The following is a 16,598-nucleotide window of genomic DNA, read 5'->3' as shown; positions in this document are numbered from 1 at the left end:
CTACCCTTTAGGCTTTAGCAAAGGACCACTTTACAACTAGCCTTTAGCAAAGCATCACTTTACACTCTTTAATTACTGCGTCTTAGATATGCTTAATCCACCATTTTGTGCTGTTTGGATAAAATCTTGAACACAAAAATGTCACATGGTGTTGGGTTAAAATCTAAAATATCAGATGCTACATACTCCATTTGTGAACTGTTAATTACCTCTATGGCTCTATTGAATAATGACATGCTTTCGTGAACTTTTTTTTTTTGTTGCGAGATCTAGCATTTTCCTAAATATAATGAATATTTGAGATATGAAATTATTTGAGATATGAAATTGGGGTTTGATCTATCTATCTGATGGCACGATTGAGAACACATCCCTTATGTTGTGTTTCACTCATCACTATTAGCCTTGTTTATAACAATTATTATTATTTCTGGTGGCACGATTGAGAACACATCCCTTATATTGTGATTTTGTGATCACTTTTAGCGACGGTTAGCAATTATTATTTTTTTCATGAGCAACTTTGATTAACATTATCATTGGTTTTCCTCTCAAAAAATTTATTCATTGTTTTTTTTTAGGTTTTGTTTGCGAGTTTGGAGGGGAGGGGATGAGAAGGCTTTGAGGGGTGGAAAATATGAGGGAAAATGGATAAAAATTTCAAATTTTTTAAAAGAGTAGTTTTTTAGAGAATGATAAATTAATGCATATGATTACTATATTTTTAATTTTAAAAATAATATGAAAAAATATATTAAATTTAAAGAATTCATATAAACCCTCCAAAACACTCCTCCAATACAATTTTTTAGTTCCCCCAAATGAGGAGGGTTTTGTTTAATGAAGAAATGTTAACCCCCCAAAGCCCCCCTTTCCTATTTTCCTCTATTTCTTCCACTTGCTCATTTCTTTTTTCCCAAGCCTTCCTCTCCCTTCTCCTCCAAACTCGCAAACAAAGCCTTAGAGGACAATTATTCATTGGTTGTTAGACGACTTTTTTAAACTTCAATAATAATAAATCTAAATGTTCCTTTAAAAAAAAATCTAAATGTTCAAAAACTGTGTATTTCAAATCGCATGCTTGTATTATTTATTCTTCTATTTATTCTGAAAAAAAAATCATTTTCTATATTAGTTTTTTGGGAAAAAACTAATATAGAAAATGATTTTTTTTCCAGAGTAAATAGAAGAATAAATAGTTATTTAGTTTTACATGTCAACAAAAGAAAAAAATAGTTGTGTTATATTTTCATAAACAATAAACATATCAAAATAATTATTTTTACTATTTTAGTTGAATTTTATCTTCTTCCTATTATCATAATAATTCATCTTAAAAATCTATTTTCTCTTTGTTAACAAGTTAAAATAATATTTTCACAATATATGATCCTTAATCTTTTTTATTTTATTTTTTATTTGAAGGATATGATTCTTAATCAATCTTGTATTTCGCATATCAAGCTTGATTTATGATACCTCCAAAAAAACTTAACTTATGATAAAGAGAGTATCTGTTTTCTTTTTTGTTGATAAAATAGATTAAGTGTTATTAACTTGTAATTTTTTTTTTCTTTCAAAAAAACTTGTAATTTTTTTTATACAATTAGTAGATTAAATTTGGATAGAATGTTACTGTATTTTCCCTTAAAAAAATACCAATGGTAAATAAAATTTAATTAAATAGTCTCCGTAAACTTAGTTGATATGATATATACATGAGTTGAATCCGACACTCCAATTATTTCTTATTTGCTTTAACAAGTTCACACAATTGCTTCAAGACAAAGTTAATAGTAATGACTAAGATATATGCAATCATACTATTAATTAGGTTAGTACATTTTTTTTAATGGTAATTAGTTTAGTACTATTAATCGTTAATTCCTATATACGTAATTACTATCTTTTGTTGCCAAATCTGATATAAAAAAAATGGTCAGCTGTCAAAAAATTATTTGATAGATAATTTAGATTTTCTTTTAACCAACTTAATAATAATTCATGAATATGACACGCATTATCAAATCAAATAATAACAACGAAATAAAGATCCAATCACCATGAGCATGCTGTAAACTTACCAAAAATAAGCATAATTACAACACTATTACACCATCCATAAAACACTATTACTCCATTAAACAATTCTATAAATAATAATTAAATTAAGGTTGAATGGAGTAGGTGTGTGTGGAACATTCTGGTATAGAAAGAAAAGGAAACCATTAAGAAACCGACCTTAACGTGTTTTCTTTTTTTGTTTTCTGTGGAGGAGGTGCTTTTCTTTCTCCTCTCCTCTATTATTAACACATTCCAATTCATTTCTTCATTCATCTCTTTCTTCTCTTCTCCACAACGCATATTATTTTCTCTCTTTCTTCTTCTTATATTTTTCGATTTTCCTTTTTCTTACGGAAAGGAAAAGGAAAATCTTAAAGATAAAATTCTCTTTGATTTCGAACCTGTTGAAGATTTTTTGAATTTTGCTGTGTGATCATGGCTGAAGAACATAGATGTCAAGCTGCTCAACGTCTCTGTGCTAACAACTGCGGTTTCTTTGGAAGTCCTGCCATGCAAGATCTTTGTTCCAAATGTTACCGTGATTTGCAGATGAAGGAACAACGTTCTTCATCTGCAAAATTGGTTTTAAACCAAACGTTGATTTCTCAACAGTCTAATTCTTCTTGTCTAGACACGGAGATTATTCATCCATCTCCACCGTCGGTTGTAGTTTCTTCATCTACACCGACGGTGGAGTTGGTATCTGCTGCTGCTGCTGGACCTTCGGAGGCTGAACCACCGAAGGTCCAGCCAAATAGGTGTGGGACATGCAGACGGCGCGTGGGGCTGACAGGATTTAAGTGTCGGTGCGGGTTGACGTTGTGTGGGACCCACAGGTATCCGGAGCAGCACGGTTGTGGGTTTGATTTTAAGGGGATGGGAAGGGAGGAAATCAAGAAGGCGAATCCAGTGGTGAAAGGAGAGAAGCTGAATAAGATCTGAATGAATCAAGGGTATTGTTGTAATTTCGGGGTTGTGATTGGTTTGGTTGTTTGTTTTTTCTTACAAAAACAAAACAAAAATGGAATTGTTGGGATTTGGTGTTTGTTGTTATTTCGTTGTTATGATTATCATTTGTTAATATTAGCTTAATAAAAATTTGATTTTAGTTTAATACAAGTTTTCTATGATGTTTTTCTTGCTGTCTTTTCTTTTTGTCAGCATGGTTATGAGGATAAGACGAAGGATTGTTTTCCATTATAATTTTTTAAGACGATTAGTGTCCTGATTATTGAACATAATATGTACGAGCGTAAGAATGAATACATGTCAATCCCATGAACCTAGCTCAATTGATATTGCATATTATACATAGGGATTGGGCGATCGGGTTCGAACCTGGACACCTCACGAAGAATGAATACAAAAAAATGAAATTGAGCTAATGTCCATAATGTCCATATAGTCTAGTCTAATTTGCTCGCCAGAATTGATCTCGTAAAGTTTTGTTTACATGAGTTTGGTTTGTTGGTTGATCTCAATCCAGAATAACTACTATAATATTTATTTATTTATTTATTTTTTTAATGGAAAATTTCAAGAATTTTAGCTTGCATAAAAACACCTTATGAGTGATACAAAACATCAATCCTTTAATATTACAAGGTATTTATTTAACTATTTTTAAGAAAGAAAGATGCATTTGTATTACTTGGAGGAGAATATATGTTTGTATAAAAAAAAACAGTATAAAATGGGTAGAAGAATTATTAAATAAATGCAAACATGTATTATCATTACTTCATCAAAGCAATATATCTACCAATAGTGATTGCCCTCGGTGCAATTCCAATGTAGAATCTTTTCTCCATTGCATAAGAAACTGTCATCTTCTAAGCATCTTTGGCTTGCTCTCGGCTTCTATCTCGTTGAGTTCTTTTCCAAATGGATCCGATTAGCCGGGTTCTTTTGTAAAATATTTTCAAAAGAATACTTGAATATTTACACAAACTCAGAGAGTAGTAAACTAATTGAGCGCGGTACAATTGAATTGCATCTCTTTGATAGTTTGTTTGATGTTTCTTAACAAGGTTGTTTAGTGTGTTACCTTCTTAAGCAATTGGCATTCCTTCTTATAGGAGAACCTTAAATACGTCCGTTGTTGGAGAATCATTGTCTTCAATTCTTGACTATTGCTTGCAGTCTCTACGTTCATTACAGTTGACGAATCCTACATTAAACGCCACCATTGATACACGTGAATGTTCTTTCCTCATGTATGCAAGTCAAAGCTTGCTTTCCATATCTGTAGAAAAATTTCTTGCACCCCTTGATGTACAGAGGGTCACCTTGGTCTAGAAGATCACTTAATCTAGATGGTTAACCAAAGAGCTTTGTCTTGATTTCATGTGTTTGTCTTTCACAGTTTCGGAAGATGACTTTCAGTCCAGAGTGTTGACCATAGAAGATCAAATGCGTGTATTGTACTGCCTACTTTAACAAACATCATGGTATCCAAGTGTTCACATATACAATGTTATCATCAAAACTTTTTACCCCATTTTGGTTTAACAAATTGGATGTTAATATATTTGATTAATGTTTTCCTTAGGATACTAAGCCTATGTTTGTCATTTCTTGTTTTTGAGGATGTTATGCACTCTTGAACAAGGGTGAGTATCAAATAACGGGAATGATGTTATTCTTATGATGTTAAGTATAAATCGAGGAATTCTGCTCTTTATCTAACACTTTTGCTCATTCCCAACTGAAAATTCAATATTATCCCTGTGTGAGTTAACTCACGTTAGTGTTAATTCTGCGTGACTTGCATGAGTTAAGTCACACTGCGTGAATTAACTCACGTTGCGTGCTGTTTTAAAGGTAGGCAAAACCTCATTTCCTCATTTCCCATCTAAAATCCTAAAATCTCTCTCAAATCACCCAAATCCGAAATTCCTTCAACTTCAAATCAAACAACACTCCGATAACAAGTGAGTTTTCATAATCAAACACCATTAACCTTTTTATGTTGATATGTTAGATTTTTTTAGTTTTAGGGTTTTGTTTAAATTTTGATTTTTTTTTGTTTTGCAAGAAATGATACAATGTTACATGTAAATGACTTATATTGCTTAATTGTTTAGATGTTTGCATGTTTACGTTGTAGTTATGAGTTTTAGGGTTTATGTGTAATTTGCACTTCAAGTGTTTGATGAAATGTTTGAATGAGTTTTTCATTGATTGTTTAATTTCTTATGGTATAGGTTTGAAACAATGACTGATTTGTTCAGTGTTTGCATACGCTTCAACGGTGGAAATCCTCAGATGTTCAAGGTTCGGTACATTAATGTCACGTTAAAAGGTCTCAAGGATCAACTGGATGAAATCAACCAAGGAGTAAACCCCGGAGACACAAGGAGGGTGGAATACATTTGGTATGAACGTCCAACGTTGGACGACGGGAGAATAACGTTCAGTCGGCTAGAATTAAAGAACGACGACGACGTGATGAGCATGCTCTCAATTTTTTGGCAGCACAACATGTTCCCGTGGATCGATATGTTTGTCACAATGCTGAGATCGGCTAAAGATATTCTCAACAGTTTAATTCCACCTGAAGATTATGATTAGGTAGCATCATTATTATGTAGTGTCTTTATTTGGTTGGAATTTAAGTTTAATTCTTGTTAGTTTGCTGAAGATGTTGGTATTGAAGTGCATATACTGAGGGTAAAAGTTTGCAAGTCTGTTTGAAAACTCAAAAGAATGAAGAGAACACAACATGTATTCTGCAAAATCAGCTATATAGGTTTTCACATCGAATTTCTTCATACAAGATGAGTGTCACGGATGGGAATTCACCTCTAAGGGGTCCTTTTGAATTGGATTGTGCTCCTTTGTCAATTGAAACTAGTCAGTTGGCAGGGTAGTAAGATTCAATTCAAAACAACCTCTTGGAATGCATTCCTTTATGTGATGACGGGAATGCACCTCTAAGAGGTTTCTTTGAATTGGATCGTGCTCCTCTGTCAATTGAAACTTGTCAGTTGGCAGGGCAGTAAGTATAGATGCGAAAACCTATATAAATGAGGGAATTCGATGCGAAAACCTATATAGATGATTTTGTAGAATACATATGTTGTTCTCTTCATTCTTTTGAGTTTTCAAACAGACTTGCAAATTTGTACACTAAGTATACGACACTTCAATTCCGACATTTTCGGCAAACTTTCAAGAATTAATTTTAAATCCATCATGATGATGATACCACATATATTTAGGGAGAATGTAATGTAATGTAGATGAAATTAAAACTAAATAAAATTGTGTACTTTTTAATTGATTTTATGTAATTGTGTCACTTTATTCGAATTTATTTATTCAATACGCAATTTTTATTCGAACTCACGCTGGGTTTATTTAGTCTTTATTCGAATTTATTTATTCACTTTATTCGAATTTATTTATTCAATACACAATTTTTATTCGAATTCACGCTAGGTTTAATTAGTCTTTATTCGAATATACTTATTCACTTTATTTGAATTTATTTATTCAATATGCAATTTTTATTCGAATTCACGCTAGGTTTAATTAGTCTTTATTCGAATTTATTTATTTAATACACATTTTTTATTCGAATTCACTTTATTTGAATTTATTTATTCAATACGCAATCATAAAATAAATGCAAATATAAACAAAAATAAAGGAACAAAAATAATATACATAAAATCTCATTTTATTAATATAATGGATACATTTACAATGGGGTAAAATTAAATCTGAGGTATAAAATTAAATCTGAGGTAAAAAAAAAACACAAGAAAACCAACCTCCAATCTCCATGGGGTAAAACTAAATCTGCTTCTTTTTACCCCAAGAAGGCTAGTCACCAATCATCTCAAGTTCAAAACAACCTCTTGAAATCTTCAAAGATGCCTCTTTCTATGAAAGGTCAAGGATGAAAAAACAACATTGTTGTTGTAGAAGGAAGAGGAGAAGAGTGACGAGGAGATAATGTGAGAAATGGTGAAGGTTGGAACGATATTTATAGATGGTTTAGGGTAACATAGGCTTTAACTACACTAAATGGAGTCAAAAAACGTGTAAAAAGGTGTAAAAACGTGTAAAATCAATTAAGAAAAGTCAAGAACCGTCCAAAAAATGTGTTCTTGGTGCATGAACCACCGGCCAAGCTGCGTGAGTTAACTCACGCCCTCGACCAAAGGTGCGTGACTTAACTCACGTTGCATGCATGGGGAGCGTGAGTTAACTCACGCAGAGGTATTTTAGAAATTTCAATTGAGAATGAGCAAAACGTGTTGGGTAAAGAGCATAATTCTAAATCGAGTGGTATATGTAGATGAATGCATATATAAAAATGCAGAAGCAAACGCGAAGGTTAGTTCCTAAAAACTACTCCCTCCGTTTCAAAATGAGTGTCACTTTAGCCAATTGCACACAGATTAAGCAATGAAATAAAGTAGTCAAATGTCATAGCAATTTTACCAAATTATCCTAATCAACTATTGGTTTGTTTTTCATTAAAGAAAAAATAATACTTTGGAAGTAGTGTAACATAGTATTAATTGAAGGGTACAATTGAAAAGAAAAAGTTATTATTGCATTGAAAACCGAAAGTGACATTCATTTTAAAACAAATTTTTTTAGCTAAAGTTACACTCATTTTGAAACGGAGGGAGTAACTTCTAAAAAGAAATCTAATTTTTGACCAAATATTAGTTCCAAAACTTATAATAAAGACTAAACTAAAGAGTTAATCTCTTTCAAAGATAATCCTAAGATAAAGAGCTAATCTTTTTTGTAAGGAGATAATCTCCCTCGAGGAGTTCAACTATACATGTAAACTTACTACTACATAATAATACTAAAGTTACTACCGGAACTGAATTCTCTCGAAAACTACACTATTATCTCTCCCTAAATATACTAATATAATACTATACATCATACCAATCTCATGATTAGTTTTAGGGGAATAAGTCACTTTAGTCCCTGAATAGGAAATGAGTCGTCACTTTAGTCCCGGAATGCAGAGAAATCGCAAAAAAGTCCTTGAATGTAGACTCTGTCGGTCAATTTCAAGGACTAAAGTGACGAACAGAGTCTACATTCAAGGACTAAATTAACTAACAGAGTCTGCATTCAGGAACTAAATTGACTAACAAAATCTACATTCAGGGACTATTTTGCAATTTATCTGTATTCAGGGACTAAAGTGACGACTCCTTTCTTATTCAGGAATTAAAGTGACTAATCTCCCTTAGTTTTAATGGTCACATTATTTCCTTCTTTATATTCTGAAAGCAAAACAGATCCTGACAAGCTAGCTAATAGTGGTGTGTCTTATCATTGTAAAATTCATAAACATTTCATACTTTTAGGTGTTGATAATGACGAGTGTTATGATGGTTAAATTAGATAAGTGTACCAAATCCTTTACTAAGTAATAAAGTAATAAGTAGAGTATTGTATCCACAGAGATTGTCATTTCGTCCAAACAATTCACGTTACTTATTTTAGATCGACGATATAAAATAAAAAAGTTAAGGGTTATAAATTGCAATTTTTATCTGTTTGCAACAGAGCAAGTTACCTGTTTGGTTGTAGAAAAGTAAGTAGAGGTTAAGACTCTTTGAATCCCCCCTATTTATTTTGTTGGAATTAAAAAACATTCATGTCGCATTTAGTTATCTTAAGCAGACTATACAAGTGATGAGGCCGTTGGGTCGTTCTAACCTAGTCGGTTTTCAAATTGCACCTGTTGATCGCACGGTGATCCTTACGTGCGGGGTCTATACTATCTCAGTTGATCTAGGTCTATCCCTCCGATGGCTAACTGCACATGCTGATCGCACAGTGATCCTTATGTGCGAGGTCTTGCTAATTCAAAGGTAATTGAAACATAGACTTAAATTGGTGTTCCTAGATTTCCAAAGGCAATGAAGGCCAACATTCTTGAAGGTCTTGCCATATTCTATGAATCTTAGGACACTCATAGCACACTCTCCTTCTCCACTTGGTAATTCTACAAAAGAGCAGTTCTATCAGCGTCTACCTTACGAAGAGGTCGAGGATAATGGTCTTACTAGGATTGGTTCACTCCCCTTGGTGCTTGTTTCCCTAATTAATAACTAGCTACATCCTAGGTTCACCAGATTTCACTCAATATTAGTAATGTCACCTCCTAAGTACTTACTACTAGGGTCAACTCGCATTCCGTATCTTTCGTCTTGTTATTAACTACTTACTTCCTAGATATATAGATAGATAAAATATCAAGATATAAGCAGCAATATTAGGCTCTGTGACAACCTAAGTACCTAATCTAGGGATGCACTTCGCAGGAATATACTAATCCTAATAAAACAAAAATTAATAGCGATCAGAAAAGATATTAAAATAAACGGCATTAAATTAAATAATTATCCAACAAAACAAATAGAGGTTCATCTTAAAACCCTAGCCTATAATTATCTAATTACACATGATAATTAAGACAAAATACAAAAAGATAAAAACATACCCTAGAAAAGATAGGAGAAGATATAACTCCTCATTAGCTCCTAGAATCGCCTTCTTGTTGAACTGGTCTAGTTCTGAACAAGAAATTATGAATGAGGAAGGTGGTATTTATAGGAAAAGTTTCCACCTGATTTGGGATAAAAACATGGACTTCTATGGGCGAAAAAATCACAAAAAGTGACTTTTTCGCAAGTCACTTGGCGCCTAGCGCCCCAGACCATGCGCATGTGCCTTGCAGGTCTGGGCGCCTGGTGCCCCCTGCATGCACCTGGGTGCTTTCTGCACTCCTCTGGGCGCATATCACCCCTTCCCGTGCGCCTGGGCATTTAGTGCAACTGTTGGTGCTGAAATGCCTGTTTCTTCGCCTTTTTAGGTGTTTTCTTCAATGTGAGATGTCTTGGAACTTGGGAACAAAATTCCTCCCTATGTAAAGTCTTCTGAGGCCTCTTGAATCTTCATTCTTCATCTTCCCAATGACCACATAATCTTCAGATGTCTTGCTTTGCCTGATTTGCTTGATTTCTTCGTGAATTACATCAAGAACACCGTAAAATTGCTATATCTTGGGAAGAATAGAATTACAGACTCAAATATAGAAAACAATATAAATGTTCCGAAATTATAGGCAATTGATCTAATACTCCTCTAAAAATGACTGAAAGATGATTTTGTGTGTTGTGTTTTACGATTTGGGATTATTGATTTTGAGAGGGTTCTGAGTGAGTAGTGAGGATATTGTATTACATTTCTGTGTGATTTGGGTTTATGTTTTTTTTTTGTTGAGTTTTTGATGTGGGAATGAACAAAAATGGTGAAAAATTTAGTGGGCTGCTTTGGAGCCAAGTGAATATTTCATGGAAATTTGTGCCTCTATTTCTGTCTTAACCTATAGCAACTCCTGTTTGAAATTTCAGTTGCTATATTTTATCTATAGCAACGCTTTTTTCTGCGGTTACTAAAGGTGTCCGTTGCTATATGGCAAATTTCGTGTAGTGTTATATGGAAAGTTTCCACCTGACTTGGGCTTCTTGGGGAGAAAAAGTCACAAAAAATGACTTTTTTCGCAAGTCATTGGGCGTCTAGCCCCTCTGGACCATGCGCCAGGCGCATGTGCCTTCCAGTTATGGGCGCCCGATGCCGCCTGCATGTGCCTGGGTGCTTTCTGCACTCCTATGGTCGTCGAGCGCTCCTTCTGGCGCGCCTTTGTGCTTCAGTGCATAGTTTTAAAAACCGGACCGGTCATCGAACCGGTCAGGGTACTGGGTTACTGGGTCACAGGTTGAACCATTGGGTCAATGGTCGAACCGCATGACTAAACCGAATTAAACTGGATGACTCGGTTATAAAACTCGCTCTCAGTACAGTAAAATTCACACCTTAAAATAAATAACAAATTCAGCATACAATAAAATTCTTATGAACAACACGTTCCAATATTAATTTTACTTTTATATCTTTTTCCCTATTTAATTTAATATCATTTTTATGCATATGTAACATAAGTGTGCTTTATTCCCGTAAAAAATAAAAAATAAATTTGCGTGTTTTATATTTTTAAAAAGAGAAAAAAACAAATATTGACTGTATGTCAAAAAAGAAGATACATGGGGTTGTGAATTTTGAACATCAACGATCTAAAAACATTGAAAAGGAAAGACACCAAAGATCTAGTAATATATAAAAAGCCCACAAATAGGGGGCAATGTTGACATTTTACTATGTAGGGTTTCTTTTTCTTGTATTAAGTGGAGCAAACTTGCAAGCAGTAAAAAACTTTCGGCCGCCAACTCTTTTATGCGACCCTCTTCCTCAATCCTATTAACAACAATGGCCACATACTTGATTGTATGCGAGACAATAGAACAACATCCTATCAAGCATTTATCTATAGCTTCCTTTTTGTTTTTCCTTTCTTTACATCTTCTTCTCTTGTTTCGTCATTTTCTATTAACCCAGATCTGTCTTTTTTCTTACTTCTCCCTCCAGTTTCATCATTACTAGCATTGACTCGGCCGGTTTTTAAAAACCCCCGGGTCGCCGGTTTTTTCCGATTTTCAGCGGTTCACATCGGGTCACGCCGGTTTAAATGCATAACCGATCCGATAGCTGGACCGGACCGGTTACCCATCCGGTTCCCGGTTCAACCGGTTCGACCGGTCGGTCCGGTTTTAAAAACTATGCTTCAGTGCAACTGTTGATGCTAAAATGTTTTCTTCGCCTCTTTAGGTGTTTTCTTCAATGTAAGATGTCTTGTTTTGCCTGATTTGCTTGATTTCTTCGTGAATTACATCAAGAACACCATAAAATTGCTATGTTTTGGGAAGAATAGAATTACAGACTCAAATATAAAAAATAATACAGATGTCCTGAAATCATATGCAATTGATCTAATATTCCTCTATTTTGCTGGTAAAACCTACTAACAATAACTGAAAAACATGCTAAGAATAATGTAAGATGACATGTTATCATATTCTTGATAAGGTAGTACGTTTAAACTTTTCTTTTATATGATATGAATCTTCAATAGAATTTTTACATCTAGTTTATAACTTTCTGTCAATTAAACACCAATAACAGAGCACACAGGAATAAGCATACAATCATATGCATATAGTTCAAACTTCAACGTGAACACTAATAAGCATACTGTGTTTCACAGTTTCAGTATCAAATAAATAAATAAATAAATAAATAAATATCCTTTATTCTTAAAGCTTATTACGTTAAGCAACCACTAAACCTAGAAATTTCCCTCTAATTGTGCTGCATTAAATACTTAAGTGAGTTACCCTAATATATTTCCCTCCCAAATACATGCCAATTTGAATTTCGAATTTTTTTTGGTTGGAATCATAAGTTACTAGACTTCTACCCGTGCTCCGCACGGGTCATCCACACGTTAAATATTAACGACAAATTGAAAGATATATCATAGAAATAAAACACTTGATAAATACGAACTGCAATGAATTCCAACATTTTTAAGTGATTATCCTTGACTCTTATTAATAGTCATTGCAAATAAAATATACATTAATAAGGTGGGTGTTTGGAGAAGTTCAATTGAGGGAGCCAATGCTAAAAGGGCATTAAATACATGTGGGCATGCTTAGAATGATACCTTGTAGCTATATAACCTCAACATTTGTCATTAATGTAACTATAAGACATGCTGATATAAACAGCATGTCACTATTAGCCACAAAAATATGCATAGTCACTATTAATGTGTTTAAGCATGCTGATATGAACATTTACTCATTGGTTCCGCATGGTGATAACATAATTAAATACATGCAATATTTCATACCATGTAATAAGCATGTTGATTCTAGTTCTAAAACAAACATAATTACAATTGCCCATTGCACTATTATCAGAAAAAGCATGCAGAGTCACATTTAATGTGTATAAGGTTCCTGATATAAGGTAATTTTGAGTGTATAATCTTACTAATATAGCCATGCTGATATAACATACCTCCCATAATTCACTAAATTTAAATTAAATGCAACTTTGTAATTGGCATATAAGCATTCTATAACGAATAAGTTTTGTCTACCTTTCATCTTTGTTGGGGGATGTTCACTGAATTATGTATGATTTGATCAATGAAATGAACTATTTTCTTCTCATTTACGCGTTGTTGAAGATAAATTATTTTTTTGTAGTAGTTTTACCGCATTTTAGAAATAGAACAATATCTGAAAGTTGTTACAGTGCATATTATGACACTAAATAAGATGTTGCTGCACTACCACTTGATAGAAATTTTATATTTGGCTTAATGGTGTTGATTAATTGATCAATGAAATGAACTATTTTCTTCTCATTTTATGTGTTGTTACCCATAATTCATTTTTTTTCAATAGTTGTACCGCAACTTAGAATTAGAACAATATCTGAAAGTTGTTACAATGTAGATTATGACACTGAATAAGCTGTTGTCAGACTACCAGTTGATAAACTATTCTATATTAGACTTAATGGTTTCAATTGATCATTGAAAAGAACTATTTTTTTCTTCTCATTTACGTGTTGTTACCCATAAATCATTTCTTGCAATAGTGTTGCCGCAAATTAGAAATGGAACAATATCTTAAAGTGTTACCGTGCAGATTATGACACTAAATAAGCCGTAATTATTAATTCAAACTGCCAAAAGGCCAAAATGCTTCTTTCAGACCAAAATAACATAGTACACATACCAACTCTTACAATTGTTCAACTTGAAAGAAGACTTCAACACTTAGCCAAGAAAAAAAAACATAATACAACCAAAAGAAAGCAATAAAACATAAGACAACAAATACGTTTCTATCATGAAACTCAATGCAAATCGTACCGTATTAAAGTCGCAAAACATTCACATATTTGTCCAAATCAGTGGCTGGATTTGGATCCAAAGGAGCTGCGCAAAAGAACACAAAACAACTGATTAGAGGAAACTATATTCATTTAACCATGATTATATTGATTAGAAAAGAAACTGTAACCAAATCCAGTAAGATTAAATATACCTCTCAAACAATGCAATGCCAATATGGTCTCAACATCAAGTCCTGCCATCAGCACGAAGTTTGAAATGTATGGATGATTGTTGCAGGCCACAAAGATATGTGCAGACCGCTATTTATACAGGGCTCTCAAACAAAAGGAATTTGAATTATAGTGACATCTGTACACAATGAGATTGGGGAGTTAAAGAGACTTCTTGGGAGAATACAAAAGCACTTGTTGCATGAAGGGTTATGGAACGTATTAAATTTTTGGTGTATTTGTGGGTAGTTGGCAGCCAAGGCCGAATTTAATGCAGACTACAAAGGTATATGGAAGGTCAAAATCAACGGGTCTGCTAGCGTTTATATAGAGGGAGAAGAGTAAAAGCAAAGGATCTGATTGGTTGATAGAGGTACATGAAAGGTCATGTAACCAACAACTGAGATTAAGTGTGTGGTTGGGAGATTAGATTAACATTAATTACCTTCTTAGGAGGGAAAATTGCAAGGGATTAGGGCAAACATGCCAGCTTGACAAGAGTGGCTTTTATAATAAAGGATTAATTCAGTTGCAGTAACCAAGTTGTGTGGTAAAACGTGATACATTAGCCTTTTTGAATTTCTAATAATGCATGCTAGGGAAAACTAACTGCAGTTAATTGTGCCTATTGTGATACCCTATTGAAAACCGCACATATCTCTCCACTCAACACACAATCATGTGTTTTTCATGCAGATGCTATTGTTACACCACCCTCCCTCTTTGCTATATATATACATGCAAGATAATAAGAAGTCATATTATCATGGTTGTTTTTCACTCTCTCTTTGCTATATATATTCATGCTAAACATGAGATAGGCTACGACAATCATTTGTTGAAGATAGATATTTTATTTTTTTGGTTTATTATTTGGATGGTGGCTGCAATAATTAGACATAGACACAAATTCTTTGCTTTTTCTATTTATTACAGTTTAGTAGGTTTGATTTCAGTTTTGTAGGTGTGATTTGATTCTTATGAATGAATATTAGGAAAATTGTTATTCATGAGTTCTTATCGATTGGTTATCCTCTGTTTATTATGTAACGACACTACTACTTTTTCTTTCAAGCAAATAACATCTAAATATATAGTTTCTAAAGTGACAGATTTGTGCAATTGACATTCATGCTTTTTTCATTTGTCTGTCTATATTGTTTACAACATTATGCCACTCTTATTTTGGTAAATTTCCTTTGGCCTTCAACTCTTTTGAATTCTCTAAGATAATTTATTACACAGGAAACATTAATGTAATAGATTAACATCTATCACGTTGAATAATAACACTTGATGAAAATCATTGTCATTGGTGAATCGAAGTCACTTTTATAATGGAATAGTGGCGGAGGTACTGGGGGGGCCAATGGTGGCCATGGTCCCCCCCCCCCCCCCCCCCCCCCACATTTTCAATAAATTTTATTTATACACTACAACTATAGTATATTAAAATGTTTCATCAAGTATAATTAGGCTATGGTCCCCCCAATTAATCTAATTAATATGTATATTTTTTCTGTCAAAAAATGTTACCGTGTTACTAGATTAATTGGCAACTAATATCATTAATTTTATACTTCATATTATTTTAAATTATCTCATATTTCGTAAAACATATCAATACAGCCATTTCGACAATTTTATACTTCAAATATACCAATTATTCTCATGTTTCTTATATACCTTTTATATTTAAACAATTATTCTTTTAATCAAATTATGTTCCTTGTATTTGGTCCCCCTGAGTTTAAATTCATGGCTCCGCCCTTGTGTCTATTCTCTAACAATATTATGATACGTAAGTAGTATTGATGATAAATTGTTCAAGAGAACCTGAGTTTAATTTTCGGATGCAAGAGAACATGAGTTTAATTATTGGATACAATTTTCAGCATCATGGGTCCAAAAACAGATGTTACTAACTCATCATTTATCTTCATGTGATATTTTTATAAATAATTTAAGGAGGTGAAGCATTTGTAATTTTTTTGACAAGTCTCTGATTTAAAGATAGTATCATACATGTACCGATTCAACTTTTGGATTTTGGAAAGGCTTCAAAGTCCAAGATATCAAGATAAAGAAAAAAATTTACACGAAAATTCAATGTTCAAGAGAGACATGAAACTGTTAAGTAAAGTTTTTTCATGATGTGTATGATTGTAAATTTATATCATTGTAACATTATTGTAAGACAAGATTCAATATCTTATTGAGCATGAAGAATCTCACATTAGCTTTCGTTTGTATGTCTAAATTTTGCTTTCTAACAAGTAATTTTAATATTTAACAATGTCACCACATTTAAGAATATGTAAGCATCACATGATCTATCACTTACTATTTTTTGAATATAGCTCATGTTCTAGATTTGTGTCCCCCATTTCCTTTATTTGGGCTTTAAGCCCTCTTTGTAATAAAAAAAAAAAAGAATTATAGATTGTTTATGTGATTGTTATCATTTTTAATAAAGTGTTTTCGTGTGAGTAATTTAGGGC

General features: G+C 33.1%; 1 long non-coding RNA gene and 1 pseudogene across 1 annotated transcript; both read left to right on the top strand.

The window, feature by feature from the left end:
• The first annotated feature begins 2,231 nt into the window (after positions 1-2,231).
• On the top strand, positions 2,232-3,065 carry LOC146930071 (zinc finger A20 and AN1 domain-containing stress-associated protein 3 pseudogene; annotated as a pseudogene).
• Positions 3,066-4,520: 1,455 nt separating this feature from the next.
• LOC146930070 (uncharacterized) lies at positions 4,521-6,345 on the top strand. The gene is made up of 2 exons (XR_015006272.1): positions 4,521-4,997; positions 5,271-6,345. It is a non-coding gene; the product is annotated as an uncharacterized LOC146930070 (long non-coding RNA).
• The last annotated feature ends 10,253 nt before the right edge of the window (positions 6,346-16,598 follow it).

Source organism: Medicago sativa, chromosome 4 (assembly GCF_051527215.1).
Source record: "Medicago sativa cultivar Bolivia chromosome 4, Bolivia_mono, whole genome shotgun sequence".
Classification (NCBI taxonomy): domain Eukaryota; kingdom Viridiplantae; phylum Streptophyta; class Magnoliopsida; order Fabales; family Fabaceae; genus Medicago; species Medicago sativa.
The sequence above is the reverse complement of the archived record's forward strand: the minus strand, read 5'-3'. Positions and strand labels throughout refer to the sequence as shown.